Source organism: Dermacentor andersoni, chromosome 1 (genome assembly GCF_023375885.2).
Source record: "Dermacentor andersoni chromosome 1, qqDerAnde1_hic_scaffold, whole genome shotgun sequence".
NCBI lineage: Eukaryota > Metazoa > Arthropoda > Arachnida > Ixodida > Ixodidae > Dermacentor > Dermacentor andersoni.
The window spans coordinates 154,435,030-154,459,298 of NC_092814.1; the positions used below are offsets into that span (position 1 = coordinate 154,435,030).

At 43.5% G+C, this 24,269-nt stretch overlaps 1 protein-coding gene across 1 annotated transcript in view; it reads left to right on the forward strand.

Moving 5' to 3' along the window:
• Positions 1–24,269, forward strand: part of LOC126546224 (uncharacterized) — a 69,342-nt gene that overhangs the window by 12,908 nt on the left and 32,165 nt on the right. The window lies entirely within an intron of this gene.

A 24,269-nucleotide genomic window follows, 5' to 3' on the forward strand; every position in this document is an offset into this window, starting at 1 on the left:
AATTATTTGTTAAAAGCTCTGATCACTGTAAATTTTTCATTGTCTTGGCTCTGAGCTCCCTCCTGTCTTCAGGCACGTTCTCAGTCTACGTATAGTGATGCTTGAAAGTAAGAAAAGCTCTCTAAGAGCATAGGCAGCCATGAGATGGGCGCACGTCTCACTGAGCAGGAAAAGCGTATACGCGTTTCCTGCAGCACTGATGCCCTTGCGTCGCCCTAATCTGTATTGCTCACCAAGAAGCTTCGTGGTGAAGCCGAAATAAGGGGAGAAAAAGCCCGTGGCATGATGGAATAATAAAAAAAAATGATTGTTCTCAGTTAAAAATTATTTTGATAAGAAGCCCAGGACAAAAAAAAAAAGATGTTTGGTTTTGTTAAATCGCCATCTCGAATATTTATGCTAACCCATTTCAAAATAAAGGTAACGGCTAAACGTGAGGCAGAACTGTTCTTTGCAATTGGATTGTGATATTTTCCCGCCATTGCCTCTAAAAACAATCTTCAAACAAGATATGGTTCCCAGGTGCCTAATTGAGCTAAAACGTGAGCCATAGCTGCGAAACTATTCTTTGCTTCTAAATATACTCGAAAATTTCTAAATTAAACCACTCGCTCATGAACAAATCACAATCTCTGAAAGGAAGTTCAGATGAAATCTTCGTTGCTTTCAATGCAAACAGAGCAAGTTTTGATATTGCAGTCATCTAACGTGCTTTTTGGCAAGGCTTTTCGTTAAGCAAAGTTTTCCCTCTTATGGCAGAATTTAAACTACTGTGACCCTGAAGAAAGTTGTTCATGTGGTATGTAAGTTGTTAATGAGCTCTTCCTCTTGTTCTAAATAATGTCAAAAGTTAACAAAAAAAACTATTCAAAGAGGGTCCCATCTCGAGCCAGGAACAGTTGACCCTTATGCCTGAGGACGACATGGTTAGAGCGACAAAATCGAAAATCGCAACAAACAGCAAACTAGATGAGTGATAACACATGCGAGCTGTTACATAACGAACATTCGCGCTAGCCTATGGCAGCAGCACGTCCCTAAGGTGCCTTCACTTCACGTAGCGCGCTCATCACCACGCGCCAGTTCCGTGCGCACTACTCAGTAAATACCTCGGATATGGCAGTTCTGAGGAGGTATTCTGCAAATGTCCACTTAAAGGACATCTCCACTTCGGCTGCTGATCGAGTGCTGATTGGCGGGGCTGGGGTGCCAGTGAGAAAGAAACAGGTGCACACAGCCAGCTTTCTTCTCGGTGGTAGCTCCCCGCCAATCAGCGGCTGCCGGAATGAGGAGTCCACCTGGTGGGTACTTACAGAATACAACCCTCCTCCTCCCGCTGGTGTCTACTTATTGACCGAGGCTGTATAAGCCCAGTGCTACTATCAAAGATTATATTACGCGGCGTCCGCGGTTCGTTCAGATCCACCGCCATTGATTGCCGTTCGTTAGCAGACCCTTACGATGTTATAAATTCGTGTAATGTCTATAGACATCGTTGCATTATGTTTTTGCCTTCTGTTTCCTACCTGCTTAGTCATCATTCTGAGTCATCTGACTGGCGTTCGCTGATTTTCACTGAGGGCACGCAAGATGGTCGTAATGAAGATGTGCGCTTTCGTATTCTCCAAGTTTTGAATTTCATCTTTGGTTGTTTGCCTGAATGTTTGTGTCCTATTTAAGCGAAACATAGATGAGCTCTAATAGAAAGAGAACAACCGACGGCTTCAATATCACTGTGCGCTCGCCCGTATGTGAACAGAAACGGTCAGCATGTATTAACGTGATATTCGGGAGATGTTGGCGCCTTTACGCGACAGTGGCTACTTCTTTTCACATAGAATAGACGCATACTAAAATTAAAACTTCAAGGCGGCACTCAACAAATGAAAGGTGGCAAGGATTAAAAAATTACATAAAACAAATTCAGACGAAGTACTTTCTTGTGGACTAGTTGGTTCATACGGAACAAGTAACGTACTGCGCAAAAATATGAGAAGGACAGAAGGAGATAGAGAACCACTACCAACTGTTTATTGCATGAAGCGACAGGAAGCCAATATAAGGCAATCTAATCACATGCGCCACCCGCAAGTGCAAGAACCATTTCATGCAATAAACAGTAGCAAGTCTGCCCTCTCTTCTCTCTCTCTTACCGACCTTCTTCATAGATTTTGCGCAGTACGTAACCGTTTAAATTTGAAGTCAGGTGACATAAATGCCCTAAAGGCAGTGAAAGGGGATGGCATACAATATACTGCGAACATAAGAACAGTCAATGTCTTCCTATCACTTCGGCAAGTCATAGCATATTCGAGCCCAAAATTTACGAGAAGACTTCGCAAATGAAGTTCAGGTGGGAATTATTACTCCCCGCGCGTTTCAAGGTATAAAAGTGAAGTTCAATGTTATTGCAGGCGCTGTGTGCTTCGTCCTATTTACTAGCTCCACTAAGCGCTAAGGACGCCGGCTTCCCGGAACCATTTCCCAGCTCTCGCGTGCACTAGTCCGCTTCCAGGCGCGTGCGCGATTAGCAGCTACCTCGCGTGAGGAAAATTGAGATACCAGAGTTGCCAGCTCGCCTTCGTATCCTCCTCCACCACGTAAACAGAGCAGACGGGCCCGTGCTTTCAAGCGCGCTTATATTTTTTCGTCACTTATTTCCCGCAGAGAAAGCGTCGCCGCCGCTAACAACATGCGAGCGTGCAGCCCTGAAACACGGCGGTCGCGTGGCTTCATTTGCGCTCTCCTGGCATGTGCGACGAAGATTGCTGGAGCCGAAGGCGCACGGCCGGCGGAAAAAAACGCCGCACCACCGGGCAAGGGCGGGGCGGGAAGCGAGCGAGCGGCTCTATAAGCGGCCTGGCCGCTCCGGACAGCTTCCTCTGTTACGCTCGCGTTATACCACTCGAGGGTACGATGGCGCGCGAAAGGATGCAGCGACTCGGTCATTCCCCGCGAAGCGCGCTGCGCTCCACAGACAGCGCTGCCGGCGGCTGGGCGGAAAGCAGCACGCGCGGTCGCGCACGGGGAAGCGAGACTGTGGGCAGGGCTCGGGGGCGCCTATCACCCGCATCGGGCCACGCACGGGCCCTTGAATCGAGAGCGTCCTTGCGCGCCGTCAGGGCCAAGGAGGTTCCTCACATTTGGAGTGCAAGCCCTTCCTGCGAATCTCCGGCAGCTCCCAGCGATGACAGCTCATCGCGAAGCAGGTGACGCAAGCCTCCGGCGAAGCAAATGTACTCGCCGATACTCACCAGCAATGCGCGCATTCATTCCCTTCTGATGGTCTGAGCCGATTTTGTCTCGCAATGGAACACATTCAAGAAAAGCTTGACCGGTATGGCCCCGTAACTGGCGAAGGAGTTGGGCGAATGTATTTAAACAAAAACAAAAGTAATTACCATAACCACATTGATGGAGGAGGATGAGGGTAAAAGCTGCTCTTCCCAGACGCAGCTTGACAAGAGCCCGCAGCCAGACAGTTCTGTATAAAGCAGTTAACAGCAGCAATAGGCGTGTAGGTACAAGACTGTATAAGTGAAGAGGAAGAATTTCTACACAATTTGCATGCTGCACTGTAAACGGAAATGAGCCGAAAAAGGCATTTTAAGGGATGTGACCTCCCTTGAGACTACGTGCCTGAAAACCGTGCTCCCTTAGAGTGGTGTAGAAATGCTCAGCGTCCTCCATTTCTCTCCCTCGCAAAATGCGGATGAAAGAAGGAGACAGAACCTCAATTCTACATCCTTTTTAAGAGGGAGTTTAGAAGATACAGGCCTCCCTTTAGCGTAAACGGAGTTCTGTTTCTTATTTTATGCGTTATTTTCTTTTCTTTTACACATCTGTGAGAAGAAACGAGAAAGGAGAGATATATTGTCCAAGTGGTTCTTCTTCTTTTTTTTTTTTTTCTTTCTGCAAATTTATACATTTCCGGAGTGCAAGCCAAGTTATCTAGGGCGATATAATAGACGCTTTGTTCGTCTCGTCGACCACAATGTCCTGTCGCGCTGCCAGAACCCCCGGTCGGCATCTGACGAGCTGTCTTCGGAAGCGAGACCATGCAAAACTTCGACGGCTTAGGCCGCAGAATGTCCTCGCTTCTGTTCGTCTTCCCATCAACTAAAAGTGAAACTGAAGGCAAAGCTCGCAAAGCGCCACCGTCGTCGGCGCCGGTGACGGCACCTGTTTTGCTCATCGTAGTTCTGCGTGTGTGTCTATATGCGTGCTTACGAGGTAATTTTGGCGGCCGTCGGAGAGTGTTTCGTGTAGTGTGGAACCTCACAAGAAAGCTACCTGCCCCACTGCGCAGCACGGCGGTGATCGGCCACCGCGTAGTCATCGCATTGACGTGATCTGTGTACTACAATACACTTTCGTGGTTCGCGCGGCCGTGCTCGGGTATTCCCTCCTGCGCCACGATATGACAGCGGCTAGTGAAACCTCACCCACAGTCCTCACAAAATCGGACCGCGTACGGTGTCGACTGCTATTGAAAACGGCGCGTTTCGGATTACCGCTTGCCCAGTTGCCTCATGTTTGACGCGGCCTTTTCAAGCTGCGGTGGTGAGTACGGCGCGGAAGCATTGCGCTATGCGCATAATGCTCACACCTTTTATGTCGCGGTGTTGAGACTTACCGGTCCTCTCAATAAAACTCAAGAAGCCAGTGCCGCACAAAAAAGAGACGTTTCAACTTTTTTCTTTCTCTTTTTCAATTTAATTGTCGTGTTTTACGTGTCAGAACCATGATCTGTTCCTGTGACCTCGTGCTTAATACTAAGCACAGCTCCAAGGACGCTTATAACAACCACGGCGGGTCAAAGAGTATTGGAGTTTCGTCATCAGGTGTGTTTGATAACCACTTCGCCTTAAGTGTCGATATAGGTTGTGACAGCCCACTTGAAAAACACAACAGGAAATTTTAGTCTGTCGTTCTGTTGTCCGTAGTGTGACGTCCTGTAGTTCTTGATGAATATTCAATTAAAAATTGACAGAGACCTCTTTAAGGCTATGTAAATTTGTTTGTAGAAAAAAGAAAAAAATAAAGGAAAAAAAAATCTCCCCGCAGGGGATTCGAACTCCGGACTGAAGCATCCCGAGCCCAGCTTCTTACCACTACGCCACGCCGAACATGCGCGTTGGTCCATAATTCAGTTACATAAAGACTTTGCGTTTATGTTTATATTTGCATTTTAAGAGTCAACAGGTGCTTTCATTCCACCGCGTCAACTGCCGCATCTCTAGAAAAGTAAAAGTGTTCTTACCATCGACAGGTACATTGTGTAGTGCTAGAACATCGATTTTGCTGTAGGATATCCATATTAAATAAGAAATACAGAAATAGACAACGGTGACCGGGGACACTGTTAGGTTGTTACTGCTAATTTCGACAGTTGTCTCTCGCTCTGCACTTTTGAGCGCGCATATAATTCTATGTTCAATGCAAGATAGCTACATAAACATTCGTGGATGATTGTTCATTCTGACAGCATACTGGCATCTCTCGGCAGCGCTGTACCAGAATAATGAGACCCGAGCGAGACAGCTTTTCACGCAACTTTGTGGAACAACCCAAAACTTCTTTTTCGCTTTGTAAAAGCTTATGCAATATTTCTGGGAAGTTAACTGTGTCAGTGTAACGGCACACGTAAGTCCACAGGCCTGTGTGCCACATCTTACCAAATAACACAAAACGGATACGCAGCCATTCCCGCAGATGATATGATTTTCATCAGCGGCCGATTTTGAGGAGGCCGGTAGGGCATTTATGGTGCTTCGTCGTCACGGCACAATTATAACAATTGGCCACTTCGACTTTAATACCGGTGTCTGTGCTATCAGCATTGCCGGCTTCAGAGAAGCACGATTGAATACCGCGCAAGAGAAAAGTACAGGGTACACCACCGATGCGAAATTGACATACTATTTTAAAGCGTCGCGACTGAAAGCGCTTCTGTCGCGGCGTCAGAAATCATGTCGCTGCGACAGAAAGTGGCACATTTCTAACGCCACGACCGAAAATGTGTAGTCCCGACAGAAAGTTGCGACGTCAGAATCGCTGTTGCGATAGAAAGTTGCTGTTGCGACTTCAGAACTCTTGGTGTTCACGACAGGATGATTCTGTTGGGACATCAGAATTTCTGTCATAATGTCAGAAATGTCTGTCGCAACTACAGAAACATCAGGAACTTCTGTCGTACAACAGAAATTTCCGTAGTTGCGACAGGAACTTCTGTTGTCTTTTTCAACTGGGAGCGATTTGCGTCACAGCAACATTATTTTTAAGGCGGCAAATTACTGCTATGCAGCATGAACAATGCGAACAGCCAGCCTGTTTCTGTGTTAAATGGAGGCACGCAGTGTGTGCACACAATTACGTTCATTTTGTCAGTTTTGTGAAATAAACTTCAAACTGCATGCATTTTCACTGGGAAATCTGTACCAGCACTTCCTTGTATCAAGTTGTCTATGCACAAAGGTTTGTGCATTAGAAATCACAGTTTCAGGCAGTCACAGCCTACAATTTCTTTTTTTTTTTTTTGTATACAGACACTAACTGTGTTTTCATAGTCATGTATTGCACGTTTGACCAGTGCTGAAAAGGACAAATGGAATAAATTCAAATAGGCCTGCGAATTTGTTTGCTTGGTCAGGCTTTGATGTATTTTAGTAACGTGTTCAAGTGCAGATGTCGTGTGAATGCATACTTGGACTTTAGTTACGTTTCACTGCATCAAAAGAAACCACCCAGCCAATCTCAATTTCCTTCCTTGTTTCTTGCCCTTGGTGTCCACATACCTGAATGTATTCTGAGTTTTTGTACCAAGACAACAGCAGGGCATCACACATGCTAGAAACATTAAGACAAAGAACAAGGAATGTGGCACAAATGATCCACAGAGTCACAAAACAAAAAAGAGGCTTCAAAGAAGCGGAGGCAGTCTGACTTGTGCGAGCATTAATTATTAGCAGGGTGACCTATAGCCTCCCCTTTCAAAAACTAAATAAGGCTGAAATGTCTAAAGTGAGCTCCATCATCAGGGCAGCTAGGGCTCCCAAAAACACATGTGCCAAAAAGCTGGAGGCTCTTGGTATTCACAACACATATGAAGAACATGACACGGCATGTGGTCATGCCTCAGAGAGAACATCTGAATTCTACAAAACAAGGAAAGGCTCTGTTACAAAAGGCAGGATATCCCCTGATAGCGCAGTATGGCTGAGAAAAAACAGTTTTGCTACCCAGACAAACAAGAGAGGAAATTCTAGTTTCACGAATCCCAAAGAATATGAGCACGGAACACCACCAAAGCAGAAGAAAAGCGCAATCAAAGGCTTTACAAAAGAAATGTGAAAGAAATCCAGACGTATACTACACAGATGCATGTAGAGTGGCAACAGACAAATTCAAAATAGTGGCCTTCAATTGGTCCACAGGGATAACGACTTCCATTCGGAACCCTTTAACCTGCACCATGGAGGCAGCAGCCATAGCGCTGGCCTTTCGAGATGCAGAAGCAAAAGAAACAATCTGCATTGGCCATGATGGACTCTAAGGCAGCATGCTGTTCGTGCATGACGGGTACCGTCCCATACAAAATTCACAGAATTGCACCAGGTGGTAATTTGGTGCCCGGCGCACTCTGGACTCGAGGAAAATGAGAGGGTGGACCGAACTGCTCGAGCAATAAGCATCCGAGCACTAGTCAGTCCTTTCAAGGAACTCCCATTGACCCACACGACACTTCGAAAACCAGGAAAAGGAGAGACAAAAATACAGCCGCCCGCACTCCAACCTTATGAAAGAACAGGCCAGGGATTCGCGCTGTGTACAGACTAACACATATTTACACCTACAAATACTCACTAAGGTACACCCTGCATTCTATGAAAGTATGTGTTCTTGGTGCGAGGAGCTGCCAACTCTTGCCCACGTAACATGAACGTATAAACTACAGCCTCCAAATTCCAATTCGCCCCTTATGGCGTAAGTGCCAAGTAACAGGCACTGGGATGTTTGGCTTGCTAGCGAAGATGTAGAGAGCCAGAGAGCTCTTCTCGATCAAGCCCAGCAAACCACAGAGATCAGTGGAGCCCTGGACTGAGGGACGCACCGACCGCCCAAACCACTAAGAGAAATAAACTTTATACTACTATTACTTGCCCTTAGTGCTATCAGCCATCAAGTTTACCTACAACTACAAATGAGCCACATGTCACTTGATTCACTCAGATTCCATTTCACTCTTTGTAGGAGGGCATGCATGACTGATTGCGTATGTGCAGCATTTTGTTGCCACAGAGGGGTATGTAATATGGAAACCAACATAAACATTAATACACTCTGTAGTAACTTGTTCTGAATTGAACTTTTAAAAATAAAGAGCAATTTCAATAAATGACAACATGTGTTTTCTTTTTTTAACTGGGTGAGTAGTGTGCTACCGTCTGGGATTTTTTTTATTCCACGTGGTAGAGGTGTGTGGCTGTCACTGTACTGCTTTCAAGCTTCTGCATCAAGTGTGCTTGTGGCACCTGGGACTAATTCTCAAAGCAAATATGCTTCAGGTAATTGTGAATTCTCGTCAAACATGACATGCATATTGCTGTATTTGTCTTGGAAAATTTATTCAGAAAAGCAGCTTTTATAGCTTCAGTAAATTATTCATTGTGGCCAATTCAGGTGACCCTTTCCGAGATTGACCATTAATTTTACAGCAGTGGCTTTCTATCATTCAAGTATTCAGTGTGTATACTGCTTCTTTTCAGATATGTTAACATCATACAAGTCTGCATTCCTAAGAACATAAACAGCCAGAGGCCACATTGCAAAGACAGGGATCTGAGTATCAAGAAAAGAAATCAGTAATAAAGGTAGCAAGAAGTACTCACAAGCAAATGTTTGTTGTCAGAGGGATGCAAGAATAATACAGCCCATCCAGGGGGTGCGCGAAAGCCAGATAATGGCCACAAAAAACAAAGCCTACTCATATGTCACAGCCATTTTAATCAATATTGACATTTAACTCCAGGGTATGCATATTGAAGCCTTGCTAATTATGTAAATTTACTAGCACTACCGTCCAGTACTGCTGTGCTCCTGAATGGTGGCTCACATTTGCAGGCAGCAATAGGTGCAGCGACATCCATCATTCGTGCATCACTCATTTTGGACAATACACACCTTGCTGCAAGGAAAAGTAGCCACAATATAGCTTTCTAACAATTATTGGCAATTAGTTTGAGAAAGGCGTTTCCAACCACACCAGGCTAGACCGGCATTGCTTTGCAGCATGCTCTACACCGGGAACGTAACTCCTTGCCCCCGAACCCAACATGTCTGTTTACCTGGCATAGGACAATGTGCAGACAATGCTCACCCCCCCCCCCCCCCCCAACACATGCACCAATATATTCCTGGCTACCGGCACTGGTCCTTGTTACAAGAAATAGAAGTACGGATCCTTGGTCTCTATGTTCGTCAATCCGGAACAAGATCAAATTGGCTAGGCAAAATAAAGAAGACACCAATGTCAACCTTCCACCTTATATGAAGGATTGCATCTAAATGTGGAGAAGATTGTACCGAAATAGCCAGTAATACTGTTTGGTCTGTACTCCAGCCACATATTATTTATCAGGCTCAGTTTTACTGGCCCTCACTGAAGTAGAGGGACCAGATTGAGATCATTATTCAGAACGTGATGAGGGCAATAGCTGCTCTCCCTCTGTTCGCTCAAGAACATGCCCAGGTGAACACCACGGCAGCATTGCTAATTCAATGTGAATGAGCATTTGAATTAAAGAGGTTGCATGTTGCAGTCACTTCTGATTGCTTGGGTGCAAGAACAGACTTAAGGCCATGGCACGGCTGTACACTGATGTTCCTTTGGACCAATGTATTTTGTACAGACGCTGCTATTACAAGAGATGGAAGCATAGTATCAGTCAGCCTTAAGTACTTCCCTCTTTATAAAAATAATGAATCTACAATGGATGTCTGCAACTCTACTTGAGCTTCAAACCATACATGACAAGAGTCTGCAGAACGGGCTGGTACACGGTAAAGTCACACATGACACCAATGAGGCAGCCTCATTTTTATCAAACTTCACCCAAATACAGACACACCAATTCCTTGAGTGCCATTTAGCAGCTGAAGCAAGACAGTAAAGCCACATAGCTTTGTCAGAAGATACACAAGCTTCACAACTACTCACTTTTAATGCTTGCTTACACTAGGTACAGGGACACATCTCTGGCCTTTTCAATGCCATGGCAGATAACAAAGAACACAACAACATCAAGAACATGTATCTACCCGCACGTCTTGTGCCAGGCTCACTTACCGTCTTTCTACCCTGAAAAGTTTGCTCTGATGCGACACATGCTTTTACGCTCAAGTTTGACAGCCATTGCTGCATCAATTTTGCAAGCACTGTCAAGGACGCAGTATTCTTAACTGCAATTTATTATCAGGAAATACGTAATTTTAATAATGTGAGCACAGGCATCTTGACTCACTTATTATGAATGGAAAGAAATGTCACTGCTGCCTGAATGAAAAGAGTAATCTTCTGCAGTTGTAGAGAGTCAGTGTAGCTTCATGCAATACTGTTTCACAGCAAGTTTGTACAAAGTATCATTACAGGCAGGGAATTATAGGCCTAATTGTGCTTTTCACTTGCTCTGAATGTGACCTTAAACAAAGCATTGTGTGTAAAAAGGGCAAATGTTCTTTGATATGAAGCATCTATCAGGGAGTAGCATTTTGCCTTTTGAGACTTTTTAGCATCCATGGGGGAGAGATTAAATTGCCAGTGTATCTCTATAAGGCATGCCTCTAAAGATGCACATGGCGTTTAGGAAGGTAAATTTTTTTGAACCAGGGAGGGACGTACGGAAATAACTTTAATGAGAAAAGGATCTGCAAGGTTTCCAGCCCAGGCTCAGGCCACCCGGGCATTATGTGCGGTGAGGCATAGCCTTTCCACTGCTGCCCGGGCCCACTGGATAGCCCATAGTTGGTCGTGTAGTTCCGAGCTAGTCAGAGCGCTTAGCTATCGCTCCTCGAGAAGGTCCTGTTCTATCTTGTCCTCTAGATATATCGATCTGATCTGTGTGCACTTCCATGAGATCTGTGCATTGTATGCGGGTTCGTGCTTGCAGAGCTTGCAGCTCGCGTCTGGGTATTGTGTTGAATTTACTCTGTCTAAATGTACTGGGTTTCGGAATATTCTGGTTTGCAACCTCCTCGAATCTGTTTCTTGAAACCTGTCGAGTTGTTTGCGGGGTTGTGGGTATGTTTCTCCTCGTTTCGTATAGTGTGTCAGTATGTCGTGGTACGTGACCAGTCTGTGCCTGTTGTCTCGTATCGCTACTTCGTTGTCGTTGCCTCCCCGCTGTCCTTCCCCTTTCCCCGGGGGTTGCGGGGTGTTGTGCCGTCACTGTCCGAGACGCGGTGGATTAGTTCTCGTGCGGCTCGGTCGGCCTTCTCATTGAGGTTGGGAGGGCCATTCATGGTTACTTCTCCCATATGTACTGGGATCCATTTGAGGTATTTGGGTCATGTCAGAGAAACACAAATGTATTGTTCCAAAATGGTACAGTGTTACTCCGCTGCTAGAAAGGTGATTTAGAAGAGCTCTCTAACTCCATTGACTAAATTTTCAGAGGTGATTGCAATGGGTGATTCCCCTGTTACTCTGGTATTGCTAGTCTGGTGCTTACTGTCAGTGATATACACAGCATGCCAGTCTTGGAGCTCAACTTTCAAGAGCCAATTAAGAGGCATGTCATGGGTGATTTAATAAGCTTATTAGGCTTCTTTTTAAACAAACAATTAATTTATTCTTTATTTTTGCTGTCATTTTGATGGCCTGTCTATGCTTTTTGTTTTCAAAGGCCATATTATTTTCATAATTATGGCCTTCAATGTTTAATTGTAATATCCCTTATAATCCACAGTGATTACTCGTAAAAGAGAAATCAATATAGAACAAACAGTAGATGTGGGTAAATGTATGTGCATTGACTTGAACAGCCACCTGCAAAAGTTTAAAGTCAGGTTGCTCAATGGATTGAATAATCTCAGTTGGAAAGCAGCACTAAGTGTGTTCATATGACCCTCACTCATCCAGTATACGTAAATGTAACCAAATGTAGTATATGTAACCAACACACTCTCAGACTTTAGCGCAATAAGTTAATATGTTGTGTTATGCTGTTGAGTTGAGACTGTGAATGGAACGATTATTAAAATGAGCAAGCTAGAGACAACTATTGCAGTGTTTATAATTTGTGGTAATTGCAGCATGATATTGCAAAAGAACATAAATAATGCTCCTCTCAATGTTTCTATCTATGCCTTTCGTTCATCTCTTAGTCTCTCTGAAATTAAGCAGCAGAGCATGGCACAAGCACTGCTGCTTACATTTATAATGGAGTCATCAGTGGGTTTCAGACAGAGGCAACTCCTGTCCCTTATGCACATATGTTTTGGTATTTTCAAGACTGTTCCTGTCATACCAAAGCCAAGGCTCACTGGCCCCTCATGGTATTGAAGCTTGCTCACCAATTACTCAGAGTGGATGATACATTTTCTGGATTTTGTCAGGTGCCATCTGTCTTGCCCTAATCATGGTATGAAAGGTAGGTCCTGCTGGTCCAATGCAGCTATCTTAATAAAAAAATATTATAATTTGCATGTTTCTTCTCTTGACCACCGAAGTGCATCATCCAAACCAAACACAAACACTTTTTTTCCTAGGCGCACTCTTGAAAACAAAGGCTTGCAGCCACATGCAGAAGAAAGTACAAAACAAATTATGCAAATTAATGCTCTGCAGTGTGCAGATTATGCAATGTGTACATAACTAAGGCTGCACCTCTAATGCATTAACTGTATTCAAGATTATGAAAGCTTTTTGCTAATTAAGCCATGTTCTAAAATTGGATTGCATGCCCTAGCTGCATATGTGACTAAAAATGTGGTAGCTCAGTTGAAAAAGCTACAAGTGGCATTCCTGTGGGGTATGTTTGTTCACTTGAAAAGCAGATTTTACTCAGTTGGTCATATGACAAGAAATTTTGTTGTTGTGTTCTTAATACTTCATTCCTACATTGCATATTACACTACACCCTAAAGGTCCACACAGCCCACATATATCATCATTAAATTAATAAAATGTGAATACCATCTGCACATTTGTAATGTTCCTCTTCAGGCGAATATGTACGGTACTGTACCTATATGCCGCCTTCATCATTCGTCTACACGCTAATAGGAAATTCGTTTACATAGTTGTGTGCGAGAAAAATACTACACAGCACTTCATCGGCATGTCGTCGGCGAGCCTATCTCATGAGAGCCTCTCAGCTGTACGTGCCAATTCGACCGAGTCATACATACATACATGCGATTCGGCAAACATGAACCTATCTTCAGGGCCAGTATGTCAATGGATTCCTTTCTCGGGGTTATCGTTATTATTATTACCTACCGTCCATATAAACGACCTATCGGTGATAGTGTACGCGCAGCACGGCAAGGAAAGGCCCTAGCGAGTACGGCACCTCGATCATAACATAGCATAACCGTCGGAATAAAGTGATCGCAATCGCACCTATTGTGTAACACAATAAGAAAAAAAGACTAATGCCAACAGAGCTGTGATACGGAAGCGATCGACGTTTCACGTACCGTCAACACGCTAACTTAATTGTTGACAAAACACGATTTTACTACTAGCGCTGGCCAGACAGAAAGCGTTGTCGGCCGCATATGCCAAACTCGGTCCAAGGATGCTCGGGGCGGCCAAGCAATTGCTGACTCGGGCCCGGGCCGGGCTTGGACCTAGGAGCGTCTGGCCGGGGAACATTCATTGGCAACAGACGGGAAATCAGCGAGTCGTGGAAAGTTCTTGCGCGAGCGAAACGCAAGCGAAATTAAAATATGTTACAATGTCCACCGTCTACAATCGGGCAGCGCGAAGCATTGGGCCGCGCAACAGCTACGCAGTTAATCTGAACCCTCGGGCTAATCACAGGTCACATACCGAACCCCGCGTCGTAAGAATGGGCTATTTTCCCATGCCCTTCACCTGCGGGGTGCCCTCACGCAGCGAGCGTACTACCATCCAAAAGTCAATCTATTATTGCCCGGCCGGCACCGCGTACGGCGGACGTGAGGTGGCACACAACGACGGGAGCTTTGCCCAAGCCGGATTAGCAAACGTTAAGAAACTGCCGTATTGTAATAAGCCGTGGTTATCAGCGCGTCAAATGACAAGGAAGAGCTCAATCATAAACTACGCTTATCCATGCCGGCCTGGTCGCTGTGGACGCGGATATAACACATAGCGTTACAGAAAAGTGTTCACAAACCATTAACAGCCCTGCTCGTGTATTTAATAACGTTTTCTACTCATCGTACCTTTGCGCTAGCTGTTACCAAAACTAAGATAAATCCTAACCAATTCGCCCACCTTGCTGTCTGGCTGACATAATATGACTGATGAAAGTTATTCTAGTGCATGCACATATATCGTATTCACATGTGCATATATTGATTGTTTACTTCAGCATAAAAAAAAGAAGGATGCTCCATCTGTATAATTTCACAAAATTACATTTTCCTTCCTTTCTTTCCTTTTTTTTTACTGTTGCAGTGGGTTGAGTACAATATGTACAAATAAAATATGTCACTTTCACACTACTCCATCACTTAGGAACAGCAAATCAGCAATCAGGATGACAGATATATTTATTTTCTTATTAATTTTTTAAAATTTGTAGTCAGTATGAGACAGCTCACACTAAGCTTGCTTGGTTTTTAACAAGCTCTTGGTCAACAACGACACATACGTTTGGGACTCGGAAATAAACTGTGCAGTGCGTCTGTCTCAGCATGCTTTAAGAATGACAAGCCAAACCTTCATCTTATGCAAGTGTGGAAACTGACAGTTTATGCAACCACACACCCATAACACGTCTACAAACCTGTCATTCTTATGCACTAGAGGTTGAAGTTTGATGTCAAAATATATGTCACTTTCATCACTCATTGATTCATGCGTGACATCTCTTCTTGTACTAATCAAGACGTGGCTAAACGATACCATCTCCTATAAAATTTTTCTTTTCACATCTGCATGCAACACTTTTTGTTGTGAATGATGCAACTGCATAAAAGGTGGCATGCTCATAGCTTTAAAAAAATAAATTCTTGCAGTTCCAACTGGCATTCGTTCATTCCTAGAGCACATTTTCATTTCACTTCAATGCTCAAGCAGAATGTTCTCATAAGTGCATACTACTGCCCTCCGGATGTAAATTGTGCATTTTCAAGCGAGTTTCAAAACATTCTAAATGAAGTGCATATGCTATTTTGGCATTCTACTGTGATCATTTATGGCAATTTTAATTTCTCCATTATTAACTGGACAACAGAATCTGTCACAGCTGCTCACGCTCAATGGCATATTTTCCTTCATTCCTGTCTACACTTCATGTTACCTCAACTCATTACTCTCCCAACCTGTTCATCATGTACACTGGCCAATATTCTAGATCTCATCAGAGGTAGAAAAAAATTAACATTCAAATATGCAAAGCCATCAAAACTGCCCTGGGCCTACCATCTACGGCTTTGACTACGAGACTTCTCAAGACGGGCATACACAACACCTGGCAAGAATTAGCCGAAGCTCGTAAAGCCAGTCAGTTAGAATGACTTAAGCTCATGCCCACCGGGAGATCAGTGCTGCAACGGCTGAGCTACAGTGAAACCTTTATAGGCCACCACGGACTGAAAAGAAAGAATTCCTCCAAACATCTGCAAATCCCTGTGCACAGCACCAATTGTACCACAAGGAAAGAAGACAAGCCCAAGTGGATGCCCTACGGCAAAGACACAGGCAAGGTCCGGATGCCAGATACACCGACACAGTCAAATACCCGCAAAGAAATGCTTACGCCCTGAACGTCACAGATTCTAAGGGCAGAGAGCTAGCGTCTGCCACAGTCCGTGCGCAAAACTCTGAGACTGCAGAAGAGACGGCGATCGCCCTAGCAACTACCACGTGCAGACGCAGCTGTAGTTCTTTCCGATTCTGAAGCAGCTGTCAGGAACTATGCTAAGGGTCTTGTGTCGACAGAAGCACTAAAGATATTGAAGCACGACAGCGCTTCGATCCGCTACACCTGCGTGACCTGGGTTCCTGGGCATGACGGGCTGGAGGGGAACGAATCAGCACACGCCGTGGCCCGAGGCCACACCTGCCGGGCCAACCCTTCCTACTCTCAAGATGCCGGTCTGCGTCAGCAGGGGCAGAGACCGTACCCATCACCTACTCAGCGATCCTTCAATATCACAGGCTGGAACGCAGGCTGCACCCACCACCTCACCCAAAGCTCACCGAAGAAGAAAGTACCACACTCAGAAGACTACAGAGTAACACTTACACCCACGGAATACTCATGCACAGACTATACCAAATGCTACAAGGAAATACTCATGCACAGACTATGCCCAATGCTACAAGGATACCGCTGCCCAATGTGCGGCTTACCATACACCTTGGCGCACCTGATCCTCGAGTGTCCATGGCATCTAGATACAGACGCATTGCCTTCACCGAAAGAATATAATGCCAGACAAGAAAGCGAAGACCTCATTGAAACGTGAGAGGCCAAGCTCGTCTCCGAGGGCCTGGAGCAACAATGACACCTCGTCGCCAGGGCCAAGGAGGCAGCGAAGGCCAGAGGATTCCTGGAATGAGGAGACCTCCCACCTAAAGTAGAACTGGGGCTTAACCCGGGATACTGTTTCAAAAATAAATGTTTATTCCTCCTCCTCCTCATCTCAACCAGCGATCCTCTAATCTGTTCCGGCATTACTCACCTGGACGGGCTGTCTGATCATGCAGTTATAGTAGGTCTGCTTAACTTCTCTTTAACAAAAAAGAAAACACTACTAAACACATTAGGTGCTACAATAGGGCCAACATTACTCGGCATAATCGTTAATTAGCCACCTTTGCAGACACAGTCGAGCTATTGAAGAGAACTGGTTATGTTTAGAGCCACCTTTGCAAATCTTATCAAAATGTTCGTCCTTTTTCTCAGCATTAGATGCAACAAAACATTCAATAAACGCCTGCAGCACCTCATAAATAAAATGAAGCGCTCTATAGAATGGCAAATAAAAAAAAAGCCAAGACATGGCAAAGATACATATTATGTGACAAAGAATGCCAGATGCTACTAAAATCCACACGTCAACAGGTTTACAGCTATGATTTATTATGAATAACAGTGATTATGGCACGTAATAAACCCCTATTCACAGCCTGACATAATCCTAATTCTGGTGGTGATGTAGTTCCTGAGTTATAGTGTATGCAGTTACTAAATGACATGTTTTGTTGAGTGTCCAAATGTGAAGACATCACTGCATGCCCTGACTTCCCCATGCAATCTGACATGTCTGAAATTGTTATTAGTGGGTCGGGCATTTTTACCTTACTAAACAGATTAAAAACTTAATCTACAACAGGTCACAGCAAATTTAATAACAAGCTACTCAAGAATGTGCCCCAGCTAGTGTCGCAACATACCCCCTGGGTTCATTCTTAAGACTGGTGAGTGGCTAAAGTGATCCCATTCTACAAATCCAGCGAGTGTTTATCACCCCTTAACTACCAATGAATATTATTAACCAGTACAATTCGCAAACTTATGGAACACATTACTAATTCACAAGTCATCGACTATTTCGAAGATCCCAGTTTAACATTCAACTACCAGCACAGGTTTTCATTTACATTACGACTTTGCATGAAACCACCACATTTACTCCATCTTTGCAGCAGCTCACCACTCTCTTGGCATCATCAAATTAAACCTAAAGCATGCTTTTGTCAACGTACATAAACTTGCTTACACTACACTAATCCACACAAAGCTCGAATACGCATCGCTAATATAGCACTCTGGCAGGTAAACATTGTTGACGAGATTGCATTTGTTCAAAACTGGGCTGCTCACCTTCATATTTTCCGACTATTCATCTTACACTTCCGTGTCATCATTAAAAGCACGTACTGATTTACAAGCACTATCCCTTCGCCACAAATCAGTGCGTCTTTGCCTGCTTGACAAACTTTATAATCGTACTTCTCTTCACAATGATTTCTTTCAGTCACCACCTGTCGTATTTTCATGCCGGGATCACCACCTCATATTTAAGCGTACACCATCTCGCACGTTACAATATGCATGCTCCTTTATACCCTGCACCATCACTGAAGGGAACTGCTTTCCCTCTGATATTGCCACAGAATCTGACATTAAAATTTTACGACGTGCTACGCACTGTTACTTAGTTGCCTTTTTTATTACATTCTTGTTTAGTTGTTTTTGTGCGTTACTAATAAATACCTGTATTAATACCGTAGTTTATGTGTGCATGCATATTTTCAACATTTTATTTTGCTGTGTGCATAACTTTTGTTTTGCAATTCTTATGATTTCTTACATTCTGTTTCTTAATACCTAAAAAATGTTAGCATACCTTTGTTCTGTACTTTGTCCTATTATTTGTTGTAACTATTTCTTTGTAATCTCATTTATGTTTGTACTCCCCCTGCCCCTGTTATGTGATGGGCGCAACTGATGCCTTTAAGGGCACCGTTGAGCGCTGCAACACTGCTACTTTGATGTAGCAGTGTTGTGAGGCATTTTGCTACCCTAGGTAAAGTCAAACTACTGCACTCCTCTCCACTCTAGCACCAAATTTAGGTGCACCATGTGAAGAATTTTAAGACACATTGTAAGGCATTATAGTAACTAATATGGGAAGAAAGTTGGTACACAGGTTTCCAGGCATCACTTCATTGTTCTTTCAAAAGTCAGTCATCCATAGTGCATTTGAAATTGGATATTTTACGGAATCCAACATTGTCCTTTGCCATTGGTGAAATGTAAATGTTAAAGTGGGGTGAGGAACGACTAGATGCGATGTGCCCATCTAGAGCTGCCAAATCTAAGTGGCCACTTGTTTTGCCTACAGCACAATATACCTCTGCTTGGTTGTGTTGCTGGTCAGAAATATACATACAAAATAACAGAAGGTGCTGCTGTGCCAATATATTCACAAAAGTCTTACATGATTATACAGGTGCCATCCATTAGCATCAAAACATGGCCTGCACAACAAGCACAGTATCTTCAGCGGAAATTGTAGTGTTATATCTTGCATACAGAAATGCAGAAAAGTGTAAACAAGGTGCACTCTGCTAAAATTTGTCTTGTGAATTCCTACTGTGCCAACTGTGCAGATTGATGGCATATAGTTTGATCTGGGAGCTAGCCCAATGCGCATGTACACAAAGGAAAATGATTCACCTCTTAAATATGTGAAATGACGCCCAGGTAGGCACAGTAAATTTTCAACTTTGTATGCTTCAGTGTTATGCTAGAAGAAAACGTTTTTTTTAGTGTGTTGCTGATTCACAATTATATACCAACTATGCATATAGGAGAAGAATCTGCAATCTTTTAGGCTGCGTGTTAAAATACCATGTATACAAACCCAGGGAAAACATGGGGAAGGCAGGAAATGGAAATTCAAGACGATGAGCAAACCGAGAACAAGATGAAAGCAGGAGCCAACGTTTCAACAAGTGGACTTGTCTTCTTCAAGGCGACATATGCTTTCCTCGCCACAGTTACAGATATTAAGAATCAATTTGGTTGATGCCCAGCCTGATACTCCGTGATTATACTGATAGATATGCATACAATTGTTTATCCTTTTTCTGTGGAGTGCATTTCACCTACTAACAATTGAAAGATATCAGTCAACGTGAGATGCAAATAGTGTTGTACTTTGCGGAAGGTATGTATATATATATATATAGCACCAGCAATTATGTTACGACCTTTGACGAGTCATGTGACGCGCTTGACACACCATGCTCGCCGCTGGGTTGTTGTGCTTTGAGTGCCACATGTTTTTCTGAGCACAGGTTTGACCGATAAAGATTTAATGCTGTGAAGTGATGTTTCCAGTGATGTCACAACAACGCAACAATGCTCTGAAGTATATATTTATTGATTTGACAGCAAGAATTCCATAGACATTTTCTGTAGCATGAAGGAAGGAGATGCAGATATGGTAGCAGATCTGAATCATTATTATTATTATTATTATTATTATTATTATTATTATTATTATATACATAATATTACTGTATTAATCATTAATATACATCATTGTACTGTGTGGTAGTACAATATATAGTATACCACTCAACACAGTCAGTGCTCAAAGTTAGCCAGGGCTCGAGAGAGTTCGGCCTCTCTTCCATTTTCTAAGCAGGGGTTCGGCCCCGTCTTTGCAGGTCAACTGTAGCACTGCGGCACCCATTCGACAAGCACTGTAGGTGATTTTATTGCCAATAGTGCCTTGTGAGGGGAAATTCCAACTCTCCAATTTTTTGGAATAATGACTTAAATAAACAACAAATCGGTTTACTACCTCTGTCCAAGCGGCGTGATTATGAATGCCTTAAATTGTTGCATAATTCAAATAACACCCCACACTACTCATTAAAGAACAACTATCTGTCTCCTGATAATTTGAAACCTACTAGGAATAGCCACAAACTTAACCTTGCTCCATTTCAACTGCATACTAACCTGTTTAAGTATAGCTTTCCTCATACAATTGAAAAATGGAACTTACTCCCAGGTGAAACTAGGTAAATTAGAAAAATCACTGTATTTACTTGATTCATGCTGCGTTTATTATACTGATTGTATCTTTTATATTGAAGTTATCATGTTTTTTAAGGCATTGAAGTTGATTTGTGCAGAAAAATATTTTGTTATATGCAATGTACAAACCCACTCCTGCGATAGCCCAATTGGACTACAGTATGTGAAAATAAAAATAAATAAATAAATAAGTGATTAATCAGTTGATAGAGCATGAGCAAAGACAGAGCAACAGCTATTGTCCTACTTCTGCATGCATTTCCCCAAGGCATTGCACATGACAGTCACCACCCTTAATTGCTCGACTAATTAAGATTCTTGGCACAGCTAGCATACTGTTTCATGAGTCAGTTGAGTGTGAACCTACCTGTTCGTGAATTATTGAAGGTTCACCTTGGTTTCTTAGTTTACAAATTAATTTTAATTCGTTTATTTTTGCATTACGAGTACAGTGCTATACCATGCATGTACTTTGTACACTTTTGCAGTAAGCAGGTGTGAAACCATGAAATATATTCTTGTAGTGCCCTGAGGTTCTAGGTCCTTTCGGCTCCCCTTATTACCACCGGTACCACTATAGCCGTTACCACCAGTGGTACGTGCAGCCGGTATGTCGATCGATACCGCCGGAATGCTTTATTGAGCGATATATGTGTGAACGTGACACGCGCGGCTTGCCCGTAAATCCGTTTCACTTGCGCGTGCCGCGTCAACAGAAACACGCCGCTTTTCTTTCTTTCTTTTTCTGGTGGAAATGGGGCACAACATCGAATAAACGAAGCTTTGCACAACACGTTTACAAACGGACAAACACGAAATAACAACCACTCTGACTCATCATTAACATGTCTAATTGACCAACGATTTGGCGGCTGTCCATTGTATTCGTTAGGTTGTTAATTATGCTGTTTCTCACTGGTCAACCAAGCGAGACTGTACTAGTAATCATGCAAGCCGTTCGTTTTCTTGCATTTCGTGACTTGCTCGTCCGGCTCCTTTTGCCGACGAGAAGCAGCCTATATTTCTCGCTTTATCCCCAGCAGCAATACTCTACAAAACGAAATATTGTCCCTCCATTTAAACCCCATTCAACCAGGTTTAATGTCCTCGACATTGAGCCACAATATGTAAGGAATATCGTTTAAAGGCCGCAGGCCAGCTGACAATGGACATAAATCGGAGGGGCCGAGGGGCCAAAGAAACTAAACTGAAACATTGTTTGCCGTGAGTATTTTCTAAACAGCATGTGCCTTATATCTTAAATAAATAAATATAAAATAATCTAGACGGACATATGTTAGAACTTTGTTTTGTTTTGTCCATATTCAAACTCTTCTAGGTGGCGCCCCAACAGCTCATCGAAATGCACGCAGCGCGAATTCGAATCCACAGCGAGATTTGAGCGCGGGAAGCTGTTATGTGCCAGTATGCTGGGGTAGGCTTGACAACTCAAAATTTTCTATTTGTACTTACGAAGCAGCAGTATTTGACAGAAAAGAATAATACTTTGATGCTCTTCTCACGCCTACAAGCGAGGGCGGCGTGATTAACAACACAGCGTAATGCGCAACGGTGAACGCCAACGAACTGCGTGCCGCCACCAACCTGGACGAAGCATTTTGGTAAGCTCGTATTTTATTTCTTGTTTGCAAAGTTTGTCGCAGGCAAACAATTTCTTTATTTCTAGAAGGATCGCATTTGACTTCGCTATCGTGAGTCTCACGCCGTGAACAACGGCTTCTGCGATATCCAGAACGTATTGATGTGCTCAGTGCGCATGCATGATGTAAGACGATAGAATAAGCAGAACTGTGTAACCTCTATATCGTACAAGGGGGAGAAGGCGCGAAGATTATATGTCAGTTGAATAAAAAGGACACATCTCGTTTGTACGCGTCCTTTTGTTTTAGTTACTGTATATTTTGGTAATGTATCGTCATATGGGTTTACCAGTCATGGCCGGACTTGGTGCTCTCGTTCTCGCGTGCAAATGTGCCAATTGGCTGAGGTGGCACTGTGAACAGCGCCAGACAGGGCGCGATTCCCCCGGTTCTTGAGCCCCTGGCCAAAAACTTATTTCTGGTATAGGAAAAATTTTCACAGCTGTGCACTGTACCCACCGTGGTTGCTTAGGGGTTATGGTGTTGGGCTGCTAAGCACGAGGTCGTGGGATCGATTCCCGGCCACGGCGGCCGCATTTTGATGGGGGCAGAATGCAGAAACACCCGTGTACTTTGATTTAGGTGCACGTTAAAGAACCTCAGGTGGTCAAAATTATTTCGGAGTCCCCCCACTATGGCGTGCCTCATAATCAGATTGTAGTTTTGGCAAGTAAAACTCCATGATCTATTTTTTTTACCTCCGCACTATGTGTTTTGAAATGTTCTCCCTTGTTTAAGCGTGTTGGTACAAGCATTTACCGTAGTTTTAGCTTTAAGATTTGACCATATTCTCTCGGTGCGTAATGCCTTTATATACAACAACCGCGGATAGAAGTTGCGACTGTTTGAGATCGTAGCGCCTTTCCTCTAAGTTGTAGTGATTAGATGTCATTGGAAATGTGTAAGGTTGGAAATGCTTGTTTTCATCCTTCACATTCTAGAATACAAATTTATACTAGGGTAATTAAAACTTGCAAAATGCAGTGTGATACTTCATACTAAACTTTATTTATTCAAAGAAAATAAACAATATTTTCAATGTCCCTTTATAATAGCATCATTGTGCACTGTGGAGGTGAACTGGTTCGAAGGCACAAACTGACCGAATGGATTCTTATCTTGCTTTAGCATAACTCAGTTTGAGTATGGAAGAAAAAGTACAGGTGACAGGATGAGCACTAACTTCTAACTGGTCTTATTCCACGACCCTACTGCACATTATATGCGCCGCTCATAGCACGCATGAGAAAAACAACTGAAACAACAACCTTACAAGAAGCAGGCGGCTGCAGTTCACTGAAAACGTGCCGACCAACTTAGAAAGTAAAGTTCCTTGCCTGATAAAGATAAGGAGGGTGTACTCACGCACACCCTAACGTATTTGGCAATGGCATTAGCCTGATCAGTAATCTCGCGCATCAGTTGAATGTTACTGCATCCTATGATGACACATTCTTTAAAAAAACTAGTTTGCATCCACAAGTCTTGCAATGCATCGCAAGGGGCCTACTTCGTTAACTTTTATGAAGGTTGTAACTATGCTCGCCCAAGCAATCGTTGATACTGCATCAGAACGGCAAGTTGGGCCAGTTGGTTGGGATTCATACTAAGGTTTGTTACAGCGCAACCTAAGACAAGGACAACAGAAGGTACAAAACAGCGCCGTGTCGTCATTTTGTACCTTCTGTTGTCCTTGTCTTAGGTTGCGCTGTAACTAACCTTATTATGAATCATTGATACCCCTTCCCGTCTGTCTAATGTAGACGCCCTTGCACAACAAGGGAAACTTTTATACCATAGCTCAAGTGCAATTAACATGCCCGTTCAT